This window comes from Myxocyprinus asiaticus, chromosome 33 (assembly GCF_019703515.2).
Source record: "Myxocyprinus asiaticus isolate MX2 ecotype Aquarium Trade chromosome 33, UBuf_Myxa_2, whole genome shotgun sequence".
Classification (NCBI taxonomy): domain Eukaryota; kingdom Metazoa; phylum Chordata; class Actinopteri; order Cypriniformes; family Catostomidae; genus Myxocyprinus; species Myxocyprinus asiaticus.
In genome coordinates, this window is record NC_059376.1 from 20,923,483 (window position 1) to 20,937,898 (window position 14,416).

Consider the following 14,416-nt stretch of genomic DNA (forward strand, 5'->3'; position numbering starts at 1 on the left):
TGGTTTGGGTGAGCTATTCCTTTAACACTCAAGTGGGCATGCCCTGAAATGCAGTTCAGACGTTTCCAGTTAAATTCCAGAGCTGAATTTGTCCTTTCAATTAAATTCTTGTTGAATGAATTTGAACTAAGTTGACCTTAATCCTTTTTGAATATTTAAGGTTTGATTGTCAGTTGGTAGCTAGCTTATAATTAATTTATTTTATGCATGACAGTGTTAAAAAGAGTTATTCAGTTAATTGAACAGAACACTATTTAATATTCTGGTTCATATTTTTTTTTTTTTTTTAGTTTTCTGTTCTGCACTGTCAGATCCTTTAGTGCTTATCTGTCATTCTCTTTAATTCTTCTTAAATTCACTTAATTATTTTGGTTGTAAAAGGACTGTTTCTCAGACATAAATATGATTTTCTGAGTAACTGATAAAACACAAAAATTGTTGGTTTTGCTACCCTGCGGTTGTATTAGAATTGGATAATTAACAGTTTGTTTGTGGCATTGTAATTAAGTATAATTGCAGCACCGCCTCTCAGACTCTGTGAAAATGTCACACAGAAGTGTACGCTTGAGCGAGCACATTCACACCTCTCTGGGTACAAGCGTAAGGCCAACACCGTTCATAACCTCAGACAGTGTAAAAGACGTGCAACCACTGGAGTTGAGGGATCGCTGATGTCAGTGCGAGAGAAAGATAGAATGAGAGAGCGTTTCATTGAAATGCATAGAGAGGCAGCGATTTTTCCATTTGCATGATCATTTCTTCATCCCTCGTCTCTTTCAGTTGCTGATGGTGATATTAGCACAAAGGCCTGTTAAGATGGTCTCTTTCATCCATTCTTTGGGGAGCTAGTTTAGAAAAAAATAATGAATTTCCATCGAATGGAATGAGTGTGGCCTCTGACCTTAAATGAGTCTGTATCATCTCCTTGATGCAAAATGTAGACTTCATCTTCTGTGAAATCTATTTCTTAGCAGTACCACTTTTAAAATTCACATTGTCCGCTGCTGTATGTGACACCTCCACTCTGCAATGGGCCCCTACTCTATATGGGGGCCCCTTTCATGTTTTTCTTAGCAGAGTCCGTAGTCAAAAGTCAAGGCAACTCAGGGCACTCGGCAGCCATCTTGAATGCTCCTGAGCAGCTATTTTCCATGGATAAAAGCACCTATTTATTTGAATGGGGAAAGGCAGAAATCTCCAAAATGGTTTGTCAAGATTACGATCAAATAATGTATTTCAACTCAGCAGTTAAATCTGACAACAACGGTATGGTAATTGTGCTTCTTTAGCTCAGAATACGCTAAAACACTTTTTTCCTGGCTGGTCCAGCTAATGCACTGGTCCCGATTATATTCTGTTAAAATATGGCTGTCTAAAACTGTTTTTATACTGCATTGAAGCTGTTTCTAAGCAACCAATACTGTATACTGCAGATTTTTGTACAGCTGCATAGAGATGGCCTAAAGGTGTTGGCATAGAAGCAATGTATCACACACATGTATGTTAATTATTGGTTTGTGTGCACAGCAGAAAGAAGTGCACTGATTGTCATAACTCAGCAGTGTGCTGTAGGAGCAGACTTGGCCAGATAGCCTGCTTTCCTGTTAAGCGAAGCAAAGATGTGCAGGAAAACCCGGCAATATCAGGGAATATTTTCATTTTCAGGGCTGGTCATGGAAATGAATAAAACCTTAAGCTGTGGAAAATTCATGGGATATCCTTTAGTATTGGAATGTAGAGAATGTGGAGAACGATGATAAATTTGCCAGGTAAAGACTAAAAATAAATATAATAATAATAATAATAAATATAGCTCCAAGCAGCAGTGATCTGGGCCAAGCCCCATTGACAGTCACTAAGCACAGTGCAAAGTACAACAGAGGCACGACTGCAAGACATGTTGAGGCAGGGTTCAAACACCCAATCTTTTGATTTTGAACTGTAGTCCAAGGCTTTAACCACTGTGCCACACTGAATGGTGGCAATAAGACATTCCAAGTTGAGAGTACAAAATATTGGCTGAGAAAATGTTGTTGCTACAACTAAAGGTTTTTGAATTGGAGCAGGAATTATGAAGTGAAGTACGACCTATGTTTTAGAAAGCACAATGTAAAGACTCAAAGGTCAAAAAAAGTATAATTTTTAAAACCATCTTTTGCTGGACTCAGACTTGCATTCTTTGAAACCGTAGTGCAGAGCCTTAACCAATGCACCACACAGTCGATAAATCTAAATGACCCCAAAGAGACATTCAAAGATGAGAGTCAGCACACAAAATCGTTGCTGAGATGCATCGACATCGATAACTTTGCTTTGCCATAACATTTCAACAAAACTGAAAATCAAAATTCTGTTAACTACTTTCTGTTTGGCTCAGCCGGAAGATTGTCTGAGCCAGTTTTGGGGCAAAAAGGAAGATGTATGAAGGACATTAAAAGTTTAAGTTCTAAATGTCATGATACAAGATGGTGGCTACTGTCAGGGGTGGAGTTTTAATGTAAAGGGGCCAGTACAATCAGACTGAGGAAAGAATTAAGACAAAAATAAAAAAATCTTGTTTAGGCCAAACAGTTAAAAGAAACACAAAAACTATAATTTTTAAACTGGTGATGCCGCTGTAGATTTTGTCCTAAAGACCCTAAATTTGGTCTGAGGGCTATTCACACCCACCCCTATTAGTGTGCCAAATTTCATCATTTTCCTATGTACGGTTCATAGGGCTGCCATTGATTCCCTGCCAGAAGAGTAATAATAAGAAAGCTAATGAAAATAGGAGGGGCTATGAGGGACTTATTTGAATCATGCTGAAGTTACTTTTTACATGAGTACATTTAAAAGTTGAAAAGTTTTTTTTGCCATGTCACCCAGCCCTAGTTTCTGGTTGTCACCTGCAGCCAGCACTATCAAACGCAACACTCCATTCAGTCCAGCTTTAGGACTCCCCATCTGACTGAATGATGAAATATCATCTGTTGTTACTCTGTGTTCTTAGCATTGTTCAACAGGGGAGCATATCCCTCGCTGTGCACCAAACAGCTCTCTTTCCTCATCTCTCATTGCTCGCAGCTCCTCACCTGCTGCGGTGTGGGATGAGAAGCGCCTGCCATAGCCCTCCTGCTGACTACACTACTGTCTCTCTCTCTCAATCTGCTGTGTGATGCAGAACTGCTTTAGTGCGGTTGTTTCTGTTACATTGACTTCAGTAGTTCAGTTGGGTCCAATTATTTGGCATTTATTTTGCATTTTTCATTGTTTCATTGCATTTTAATACAAGTTAAACATTTCCAAGAGAATATTTCTAAAGTTAAAAGTTTAACATGGATTAAATTAAAATTTAACATGGATTTTGGGATTTAGTGTTTGTTATGTCCACCTTTTGCTTTAATGACAGCATGGACTGCACAAAACCTGATGATCCATGTTATTCCAGCATGATTTCAGAATGCTTCAAAGAGCATCTTGTGTGCTTCAGTGGAAGCAAGGAAATCTCATTTTCAATGTGAACTTTTGGACACCCCTATATATGTAACATCTCAGTGTTGAAAACTCTCCAACATTGTGCTGTCCAACATTCTCATCAGATTGCCATCAAACAACAAGCTTTGAAAATGGCAATGCAGCCAACAACATGTGCTATATGTTATAATATGCTATATTAAAGGGATAATTCACCCAAAAATGAAAAATCTCATATTGTTCAAAACCTGTATGACCGACTTTCTTTTGTTGAACACAAAGCAAGATGTTAGTGAGACCTGCAAAGTTACTGGAGTTCAGTGACTTTTCCGTAGCCCACGTGAGGTTACAGCCCATAATGGCAATGTTGACACTCGGCTTAATAAGGTTTTCAGAAATGTAATGAACTTCTATTTTTGTGACAGCTGAGCTTCATTCATGAGTAAATATTCATACTCCAAATGATGAGGTCACCACACACACTCGCAAACATACACACAGAAATCCCATAATAAATAGACGCAGGGGCCATGAGATTTGCCTATTTAATTGCAAGATAGTTTGCAGCAGTTTTAATAACCTAAAGAAATTTCTTACCAGTTCCTGTGGCTTTTTCAATAACATCTGTGAATTTCTGAAATGCCAGCGGGGATGATGCATAAGCCTGTTTGATTTGCCTACAGCAGTTCGAAGCAGAAAGAAAGTCATTGCTTTTTCCAGAAATATGTTGTGATGGTGAGTTATTTCCTTGTTACAGATGACTGTTATTGGTGATTTTGACAGTGCTGGAACTGTCCCTCACTCCACTCATGGTTTTACCAGGTCTTGCAGTAGAAATGCTCACAGAATGATCTTTTTTTTTTTTTTTTTTTTTTTTTTGGACCCAGCAGCAAAAGTAGATTTTTTTTTTTTTTTTTTTTTTTTTTAACCAAATTTGGCTTCAGCTCATAGACGTTCCAACAGCCCTTTGACTGATGTGCAGCAGAGGAGAGAGAAATATGATTTATTGGCTGCCAAAGCCGTTTAACTGCTGACCACACAGTGGTGTATATTTTTCGTACTTACTGATGTTCATTACTGCAAGAACATGCTGAAAAACACTTAAACATGCAACTGTCTTGATTTCATCTTATCAATAGACGCTCCAGTTGCCTCTTTGGTGAATCTCACAACATTTGAAATGAAAAGGGGCCTAGATGCTCCCTCTGTTAGCGGCATTTATTGGCAGTGTCAAGGAGTCATAGCCTCAAGCCTTTAGTAAAGTTCAGAGCCCAAGAGAGTTGCGCTGGAAATAGAGTGCCGTCTTTATTTCATAACAAGCCCCCTCAGGCCTGAAAAGTTATCTTTTTTTTTTTCTTTATGGACTGAACTTTTAAAAGCACTTCTCAAGCGAATATCAACAAGAGTTTGTGCAGTGCAAGTTAGAATTTTTAGTGATTGTGTAGTATAGTTGAGGAAGATGTTCAGCAGCGAGATCCTTTAATTGAATGTTGAGAGTAAAAGTTTGGTTTGACGAGACAAAATGATGAGTTTTACGCAGTCCATTTTTCATTGATAAATGTCTCTCTTAATTCCCTTTCTGTTCTTTAGTCAGTCGTTGATTAAAAACAATAAAAAATAAACATATAATTCTCATCGCGCATTGTACGGATGAGGTAAAGCCATTCTAATCATCTCATTAAAATGCGCTAATTTATAGACACTCTTTACAGAATAGCCAATGGTGGTTTTGTCGCATGTGTTTAAAAAAATAAATGTAAATACTTAGTACATATACAATAGTACAAATTAAGCATGTAAACAATAAACATGTAACAAAATATATTATATGCAATATAATATGATATTCATAATGGAATACATGAATTCGTTCATTTTAAAAAGCTAAAATGTGACCGAAATGATGAAAAACGAATTAGTAAAATTAATATTTAACGCGACTACGTCAAATGCGCGTACCGCTGCTGACCAGGAGCATGATTTAGAGTTAAAAAAAAAAAAAAAAAGTACTTTTAACTAATGTTCCTAGTTAGAAGGTCACCTTTATAATTCACAGCATCAGCTGGGAGAGAATTTCTTTTATACGTAGCAAAATTTATATTATAACTGAAAAATACACATATGAATTGCTATTGGAATCGAATCGGGAAATCAATACCCAGCCCTAGAAAACAAGAGAGATTTTTTTTGTTTTGAAATCGCAGGAGGCATGTTGATCAAAGTCTCTGGGGTACCAAAAAAAAAAAGAATGTGTGCCATACTCTGAGTGGAGATTACAAAATATTTAAAAATGTTGTTGCAATAAAGCAGGGTTCTCCAATTAGTTTTCACCAAGGGCCAAATTCTGTCAACAATACAAAGAGCCACAGCTGTCGATGTAATGACAGATTTGTTTGTGTTGCTGTTATTAATATTATTATTATTATTACTACTATTGTTGTTTTTATTATTAAAATAATAGTGTATATTAGACTTTAAATTGTGTTGTGTTAATTTGATGTTATTGTAAATTGGTATATGTCTCATCATTGTCACGACTGCTATATTGATCGGAACTGCACCCAAGAATTTCACACACCATTGCACTTGTGTATATGGCTGTGTGACAATAAATGTGATTTGATTTGATTTAAAAGAGTCACGCATAAATATTCAGATTTATTTATGTTTAAATACTTTTTTTTTTTTTTTAATAGCAGTACAGTAGTATAACAGTAGTAGCCTGTTTTATTTATTCAAACAATTATGGACATTTTGTTGGTATACAGATACACAAAACTACACAACTTTGCCTGCTGAAAAAAAAAAAAACGTAAATGAACAATCTGGATCTCCATGTCCTCCACACGCGTAAACTGTTCCTGCTCATCTCTAAACGGGATCTACTCCCTATACTTTCACTAAACTGCAGGTTCAATTATTAGACCTATTCGCATTAATATTGTTAATGTTCTTAAGGATAATATCACAAAGTATTGCAATAATTTCAATAAAGAAGTCTAATGTATCACAGTACCTTGTGTTATATTATCCAGGCATTAATCCAGACATTATTAAAAGAGTAGTTGGCTTCTACTCGTAGCAAAATACATGTACAAATATAAACAGGATGTATATTTATGCAACAGCACTCTTTACTCATCTCACTTGAATAAAAACACAGATTATACACTCCTCAGAATGCATCAACAACATGGAAAGAATATAACGAATGCTTTAACAGCGTTCAATATATTAATCTCTAACAGCTAAAGGTGCGGGCAAGAGAATGGTGTAAATATTTGTTGAACTGCCTACTGTACAGGGGTGAAATTGTTTTACCTTTCTATTTTTTACGCACTCTGTGTTTATAGACCTTTCGTTGGAAGTTTGTCTCACATAATCATCACTGATTTGGTGTGAACAGGCCTTTAGCACAGGCCAAACATTTGTCTCTCCGGCCCGCGGGCCGCCTATTAAGAAGCGCTGCAATAAAGTGTCATCTGTTATTGGCTGAAACGGCACCCATAAAAAAAAGAACCTTAGGTTCGCCACTGACTGCTCATGTTTTTCACCATGTCTAACAATGCCACTGAAAGTATAAATATTAAATGCATGTGAATTTCAAGGCCTTCTTTTTTCCAAGAGTAATTACTATAATTCTCTCTAATGGACTACTTGCACTGAGCCTCTTGACGTACTTCCGCTTTGAAATAGTGCGGCCCGCTAGTTTCTGGTTAAATGTGTTAACGTGTGCCATAGTTGTCTAGTTCCCGAAACGCCACTTAAAATGAGTGTTTGAAAGAGGATTTTAAAGTACGGATCTTTTCAGAGATAGGAGAAGAAATATTCTGAACATTACTGTGTACAGCTTCTTAAATTCAGTGGAAGAACGGTTTTCAGAGCTTTAATTCAGCCTGAGCTGATCTGAGAAAGCAGTGGCTGGTATATACTCCACTCCAATCCAAGCCCATTTCACCGTTTCTCCTCACACAGAGGTCTGAAGCAGACATTTATCCACAGATCAGCTCAAAACACAAATGACAAAAGGTTGAATGAGTCAAAGGGTGTCAGCACAAGCGGCGCTCTTTGAATTATGACTACGAGCTTCAGTCACTGCTATGATCCATGTGTAAGGGAGGCAAAAGATGCAATGAATGCATGCATCAACCTGTTTTTTTTAAATGTATGTTTTAATGTTTATTTTGTGTCACTGTTTCTCTAAGTACTGTATATCGATAAATGTTGAAATGCAAATGCATAAGAGCTACTGAAGATAGTGGATTATAACATTTGAAATAGATTGAATATATGTAGTGTGGTTAAATATACAGTATTTTAGCACACTAATTTGATAATACAACTATTCATCAGAGTGTTTTTTAAAGCATGTTTAGAGTAAGATAACAGCTAATGTATTTATAAATAAATACATCTGGGACATTTATCCAAAGAAAAGTAATTTGCAGTTGGTGTATGGTGGAATTTATCATTAAATCTCAACTGGTATGAAATATCAATTAATGAAACGTGTTAATGAGACGGTCAGACTGCTGCAGGTTACATATGTTTGATTTATTATTCAGGAGCTGAGTTTAGTTACATTTGGAAAGGAAAAAATATATTTAGAGGCAAATTTCAGCTAATTATAAAATTGAGACGTCACGTTAGCGCCAGAAATATGATTTATTTATTTAATCAACTGACATTTGCCGCATTACTTAGAACGCGGAAGCAGTTGTGCAAGTAGTCCATTACAGTTAAAAAGAAAAAAGAAGCCCCAGACAGTGTAACAACGAATTAAAGGAATAGTTCACCCAAAAAATCTAATTCTCTCATCGTTTACTTGCTGTCTTTCTTTTTTCTACGGAACACAAAGAAATTTTGATGGAGATGTGAGTGTTTTTTGTCTAAACAAAGCAAAGCATTAGGGACCATCATTTTCAAATTCCAAAAACTACATGAAGAAAGTCTAAAGGTAATCTAAATAACTCGAGTGGTTTAATCCATGTCTTCTGAAGTGGTGTACCATTTATAGCAAAGTACCAAATATTTACCAAACAGAACCGTGATAAATCTTGAACCATTACACTCCTAATCTGTTATTAATGGTCTTCCCTTTGCAATTAACTGCATTTTACAATTACAATTTTTATTAAAATACTTAACTAAAAGATTGATTTGATGCATCTTATTTATTTATATTGATATCAGCACAATCTTATGCTGGTCGAGTAAAAGTTTAAGCTCCGGTTGTCCCCTTCATCAGACCTTGAGTGTAAGAGCTTCTGTAAATGAGATTATAGACATATACATGTAATTATATATGTGGATATATAATTGAAAAATAATAATAATAACAATAATAAAAAAGAAATCAAAGATTTGTCTGTACAAAAAGATTACTCTATGTTCCATATTTGTTGGAAAAGCATTTATAATAGCCAGAGAATAATCTTAATTTGGATTTTATGGCTTTTAGTTTGTCTTGCAAAAAAAATTCTTAATGTACAATATTTTGTTTGCTGCCTGCAGCTATAGCTTGCTTGTTTAGTGACCTGTTTCGAAATCATTTAATGATCAAAATCCATTGACGCTTTGGTTGGTTCTTTGCTCTTTTTACTAAATGTCAATAAAAAGAAATGTAGCAATGTAAAAGATGAATTGAGTTGTGTTTATTCTGTTTTATTTTCACGTCTAAACACATTTCACCTCACACATCTGTTCAGATAATTTATTTTCTTTCTTTTTTCTTTTTTTTTTTTTTTCTCTCCATTGCCTTGGGTCTGCTTGGCCCTTGGCCATCTGCACTCTCCAGGCCTCAGACCAGCCCTTAATGTCTTTATGGAGCAGGGAACAATGGCTGAATATTAAAAGGAAATTAGCTGGCATGAGGGAAGAAAATCTGATATTAGTTTCCTGTTTTTTCAACTGTGCATGAGCAAGACCTCAAGTCTACTCTTTCTGAATACTCCTAGTTGTCCTTGCATATTTGAAGTCTACATGAAATAAAACTTCATGCAGTTTACTTTCTTAATGCACACTCCTGGTCTTATTGTGCACCACAACTTAGTGCACAATATTCAGAATAAAGTAAAATGTTTGTCTTCATAATCATTTATCAGAATGTACTGTAATAACATGCTCTGCATCTGAAACCACTTTCCTTATCATCTGAAATCACAAATCCATCGTACTTTTTTTAATCCCACCCCTCCAACCACCTTGCTCCATTCTGGTATGGGCTACCCACTTTTTACGATCCAATGAATTCCCAAAGGAAACAAAATAAGTCCTGTTCAGCATTTTTCTCATTGAATAGCCTATTTCACTCAAACATTACCAAAGTAAAATGGGTTGCAAACAGCGTTTTATGCTGACTTTAAACTGCAGTTAGCACCATAATGCTGTACAATATCCTGCATCAAGTTGAAGAACTTGACTTCTATTTAGAAATTTGACAAATTGTATTCCTTTTTTCGAGTTGCTGCTTTGAATTTGAATCTTTTTGGCATTTGTTCCTTTTTTTTATTTTTTTTATTGCTGCTTTGAATTTTTATTTTTTTGGCATTTATTCCTTTTTTTTTTTGTGTATGCAAATAAATATAATACTAAAGGTAATCCTGTAGGCTACCATTACAGTTACAAAGATTTTTCCACCAGTATTACAGTATCCAGATATTCTGTCCAATTATAGACTTTTTTGTTGTTGTTGTTGAAATGTGAAATTTCTGCCCCAATAGTGTCATCAAACAGAGTTGCAAAAAAATTTTATATTTCCCCCATCTGCCATTGGTGATACAAACAGATAGTCCCACCTCAAACTCATGCCATTGTTTGAACAAATGTTGCTATGTCATGCTTGTCAGGATAGTCAAACAAGCAGCAACATTTTGAGCACCAGCATTAACACTTTTTGCAGAATTCAGCCTACAAATGACTTTTAATTGTCTCTGCATATAAGGGCCAGGATCGTAGAAAACACAAAATACAATACATACTCTTTAAATGGCTTTCAAATTATTGAGGGCTCGTATTTAGTTTCTTTGAAGAGTATTTAATTAAGGTTGCTCATACAGCCTGTATAAAACTGACAGGAAGCAAAAAAGATTTTAAGTAGCTTTAAAGCAGCATGTTTAATCATGCCTTAATGGACTGGTCATTATATTCTTAGAGGGAGCATGGTTTAGTGAGAGCCGGATTAGCCTAGAACTCAAACTGACTGCAAAACTGCCAGAAATCCCAGCTAATTATGCTCAAACATGGATTTGAACACAAGCCCTATGGCATTTTGTTCCTGTGGAGAAAAATCTTTTGTGATACTTAGATTTTGCTTTTATGTTCCTCCAAGGTGTCTTTACGTAAACTCTGGTAATGGAAATGAGTGGATATGTTACGTCTGTGTTTGACTATAAGTGGTTTTATTTTAAATTATATGAGTTCTATTGTTACAGCTTCATTGACGTCATTTTGACGGAAATCACAACGTCAATCAGTCCACTTACATGTATCATGCTGGCACATACATTGAATCAGATTGTTTATCCATAGCCTGAAAAAAATCACAGCTGACTAATTTCGAAATATCAGGTTTCGAAGAGCAAGGCCTTCAGATTTGAGTTCTCTCTCGCCATCTCTCCCTCTTTTATTCCGTCCTTCATCCATTTTCTTTCTCTGTCTAATAACAGTGCTCTTGACGCACTTATTTCGGTGTGCTAGAGGTTGAGCAAAACTGCCTTTCCTCTGATGGCATAAATATTCATGAAGCGCACAGGATGGTAGAAATGAAATTAAGTTCCCTATCATCACTAACTGTCTGAATCACAAATAGGGGGAGCAGGGAGACCTCCAGCAACAGTGTTTTTCATTTATTGTGAAATGGGAATCATTTTAATTTTATTCAAATGATTTTAGATCCAAGCAGCGCAGGACAGTGTCCTCAAGATAGTGTCGTATGAAGAGGGAGCTTCAAGTGCAGGAAATGGACCACTCAACACTGTTGAACAAATTCCATTTAAAAAAAAAAAAAAAAAAGTTGATTTATCAACAGTAGTTTCATTTTTGGCACACTAGACTTGTTTATGCCAGGGCTGGATATTCTTCTGCTGGTATATCATTTGCTGTCTGTCCCACAGCTACAATTATAACACATGGTTATGTAAATGCATTAAACGGTGTTCCTTTTATCGTGTAAGGTCTCAAGAATAAACCGATCAAGACGGATAGATTTTTGCCCATTAAACAATTTTGAGTTGCATGTAAACACCTTAACCGGCATTCTTATTGGCTTATTCAATTTGTGCAGATGTTGTGCGCATGCCTCTTCACGGTTTGACGTCAAAAGCAGAGACTAACACAGTGATTTCTAATGTCATGTAAACGCGTATTTCTAGCTTTTTCCGATTTTTTTTTTTTATTATTATTTATTTATTTATTTTTTTATTTTTTTAAATAAGCAGATTTTTGGGAGTAGTCAAAGTACATGTAAACAAATTATGTTTTAGGTGGACTGTATAGGAAGACAAATCTACTTGTAACAATGTAGGCTCAAAGAATTATAAAAGATTTGTAATACCCTCTACGGACATGTTGGAGAAAGAATCACCATTGGCTAGTAAATGTTTGTTTTTACTTGCCAGACTTTTGACAACATGTAGTATGCGAGGTGTGCATTTTATTTTCATATTTTGCTTTTGAGCTTTTTAATCGCATTTTAGCTTGTGTACAAATGTACAAATTTCACATTCTATCAGTTTACATGATGTCATATAATTGCATTTTTAATAATGATATAAGCTGTTAGAAAGTTTATACACATTTTTAATAAAATATTCACAAGGGTGGAACCTAATGGAAAATAGAATTGATAATTATAATTATTTAAGTGCTACTAGATAAAAACTACTATGCAAAAAAAAAAAAAGAGCAAACAAAATTCTTTTGCCAAACCCTTGCATATATGCGGCACAAGCCTATTTGTTCAATTCTTTCATATTTACAGTTTTCTGAAGTTAAAATATTTCACAGTGTATGATTGTGCCTTTTTAATATGTATATATTTGCACATTTATTACACTTGCTACATTACATGTTGTGCATGTTTATTTATATGCACTTGTGCGATTTACATTGAGTTTTCACTGATATTCAAAACCAGCGCTAAATTGGTACTGTCTCTTTAAGAGATCAGCTACAAAGTGTTTACGGTTGAATGAGTGCAGCGCACATTAAAGAGAGAGAAATTGCACAGTGGTTCTTTCATCCATGCAATGTATGATGATAAATAATGTTTCTTTTTATCTTTTTGATCACCAACTGACTGTAAATAACAGAAAGAACTTTAAGAGACATTAAATTAAAATACCTGGGTCTCGTCTTTGAACACACAATACTTGGAACGAAGCAAAAGGAAACTTTTACTTTTATAATGTGTATGACTTGCTTGTACAGATACTTATTATATACATTCTCAAACTCAAATCTACAAGCTCTTGAGTTTTGCAACACTTTTACCTTCTAACAGACGTCCAACAGGCATGTTACTTGTCTGGCTTTCATGTCAATTGTAAACAGATTGTATGAACAAGCTTACTGACAAAAAAAATTGTAATTAATTTAAAGCTGAAGTGTGTAGGCTAATGTTTTTGATTTTAAAATACTCTCTATTGTCCATTACATGGAAAACAACTATAGATAAGCCATTTGTAATCTGATTTCCCGAACATATAAATCTGTTTGAGCATCCTGACCTGCAACATTGGCTCAAACAATGGTGTGTTTAGGGTGGGACTATCTTTTTGCTTAGCCAATAGCAGATGGGAATGGCGGAACCTTGTTTGAAAACAGTCAATATTTTTGCAATTCCTTTTGGTGATGCTAGTGGCACAGAAATGACTCATTTCACCTTTTAAAGATTGGTTTTAGCATTGGTACTATCAATTTTAGCCCAGAAAGGCATTCCACTTTTCACAATAGACACCAGACTTTGTATTTTCCTGTCTATTCAGCTGTCAAACAAGCTTGTGGTGTCACGTTTGAACTTTAAAAGTTTTAAAAAGCAATTTTATCCTCAGATCATCAGTTGAGGGTGGCAAAAATGGTGTTTGTCTATGTCTGTGCCGCTGAGAGATTGTGCAGGATAGGGGCCCTCTTGACCTCTGAAAAGTTAAAAAAGACACACAGCAGTTCCAGGCACAATTGAAGCAATGATTCTGCCATCTCTCATTACTGTTAACAGTGTAAGGGTCACCCCATACTAAAGCCCTTGAAATCCCCCCCAAATCCTGTTCAGCCTTCGAGACATTTTGCACCGTTTTTTAAGCTGAGGTCACCAAAACTGCATTCAGGGTCGTTTCCCGGACAGTCAGCCTTCGCAGTGTCCTGATTTCAACGGATATGAATAACCCCTGGAAGTCCAAAGAAAATCATGTAGAAAGATTCTATTAAAATATTCTTATTTAACAAGATAAAAGCCACAGTTCAATTTTAGGCTTAATAAGATCAGTCGCCGCATCTAATTGAAAGTACTGCGTCAAGGTGATTATTGGATTCCGTAGCAGCTGTAGCAATAAATAGAAAGATAAGTGGTAGATGAGTGACTTTGCTTCTTTCTTGTAGCAGCTCTATGGAAACCACAATCATTGTTCATTCATTTTTGTGCCAAAACACAGTGTATCAGTTTAATTGTTAGTGTAATTGCTTAATGATTGTCTCCTGACTCACAGCTTGTAGTGTAACATGATTTATAAGCTTCACTAGCCCCACCAAAGAGAAATAGGGTTTGCATGACTGCTTGTTTTTACTGGTCGACTTGTCATCCAGAAAAGTAGCCAACTAGTCTAGGGGTCAATATTTACTTAACGTAAATGACTTGCAATATGCCGTGTAATATCAGCAGCCTTAACTGTTTCTGGCAAGTCTAATGCACACTTAAAAAAAAAAAAAAAAAAAAAAAGTTTGTTTCAAATCCATATGACTTTTC

At 35.6% G+C, this 14,416-nt stretch overlaps 1 protein-coding gene across 3 annotated transcripts in view; it reads left to right on the plus strand.

Annotated features, from left to right (window-relative positions):
- LOC127424369 (importin-11) overlaps positions 1-14,416 on the plus strand; it is a 178,020-nt gene that overhangs the window by 102,630 nt on the left and 60,974 nt on the right. The window lies entirely within an intron of this gene.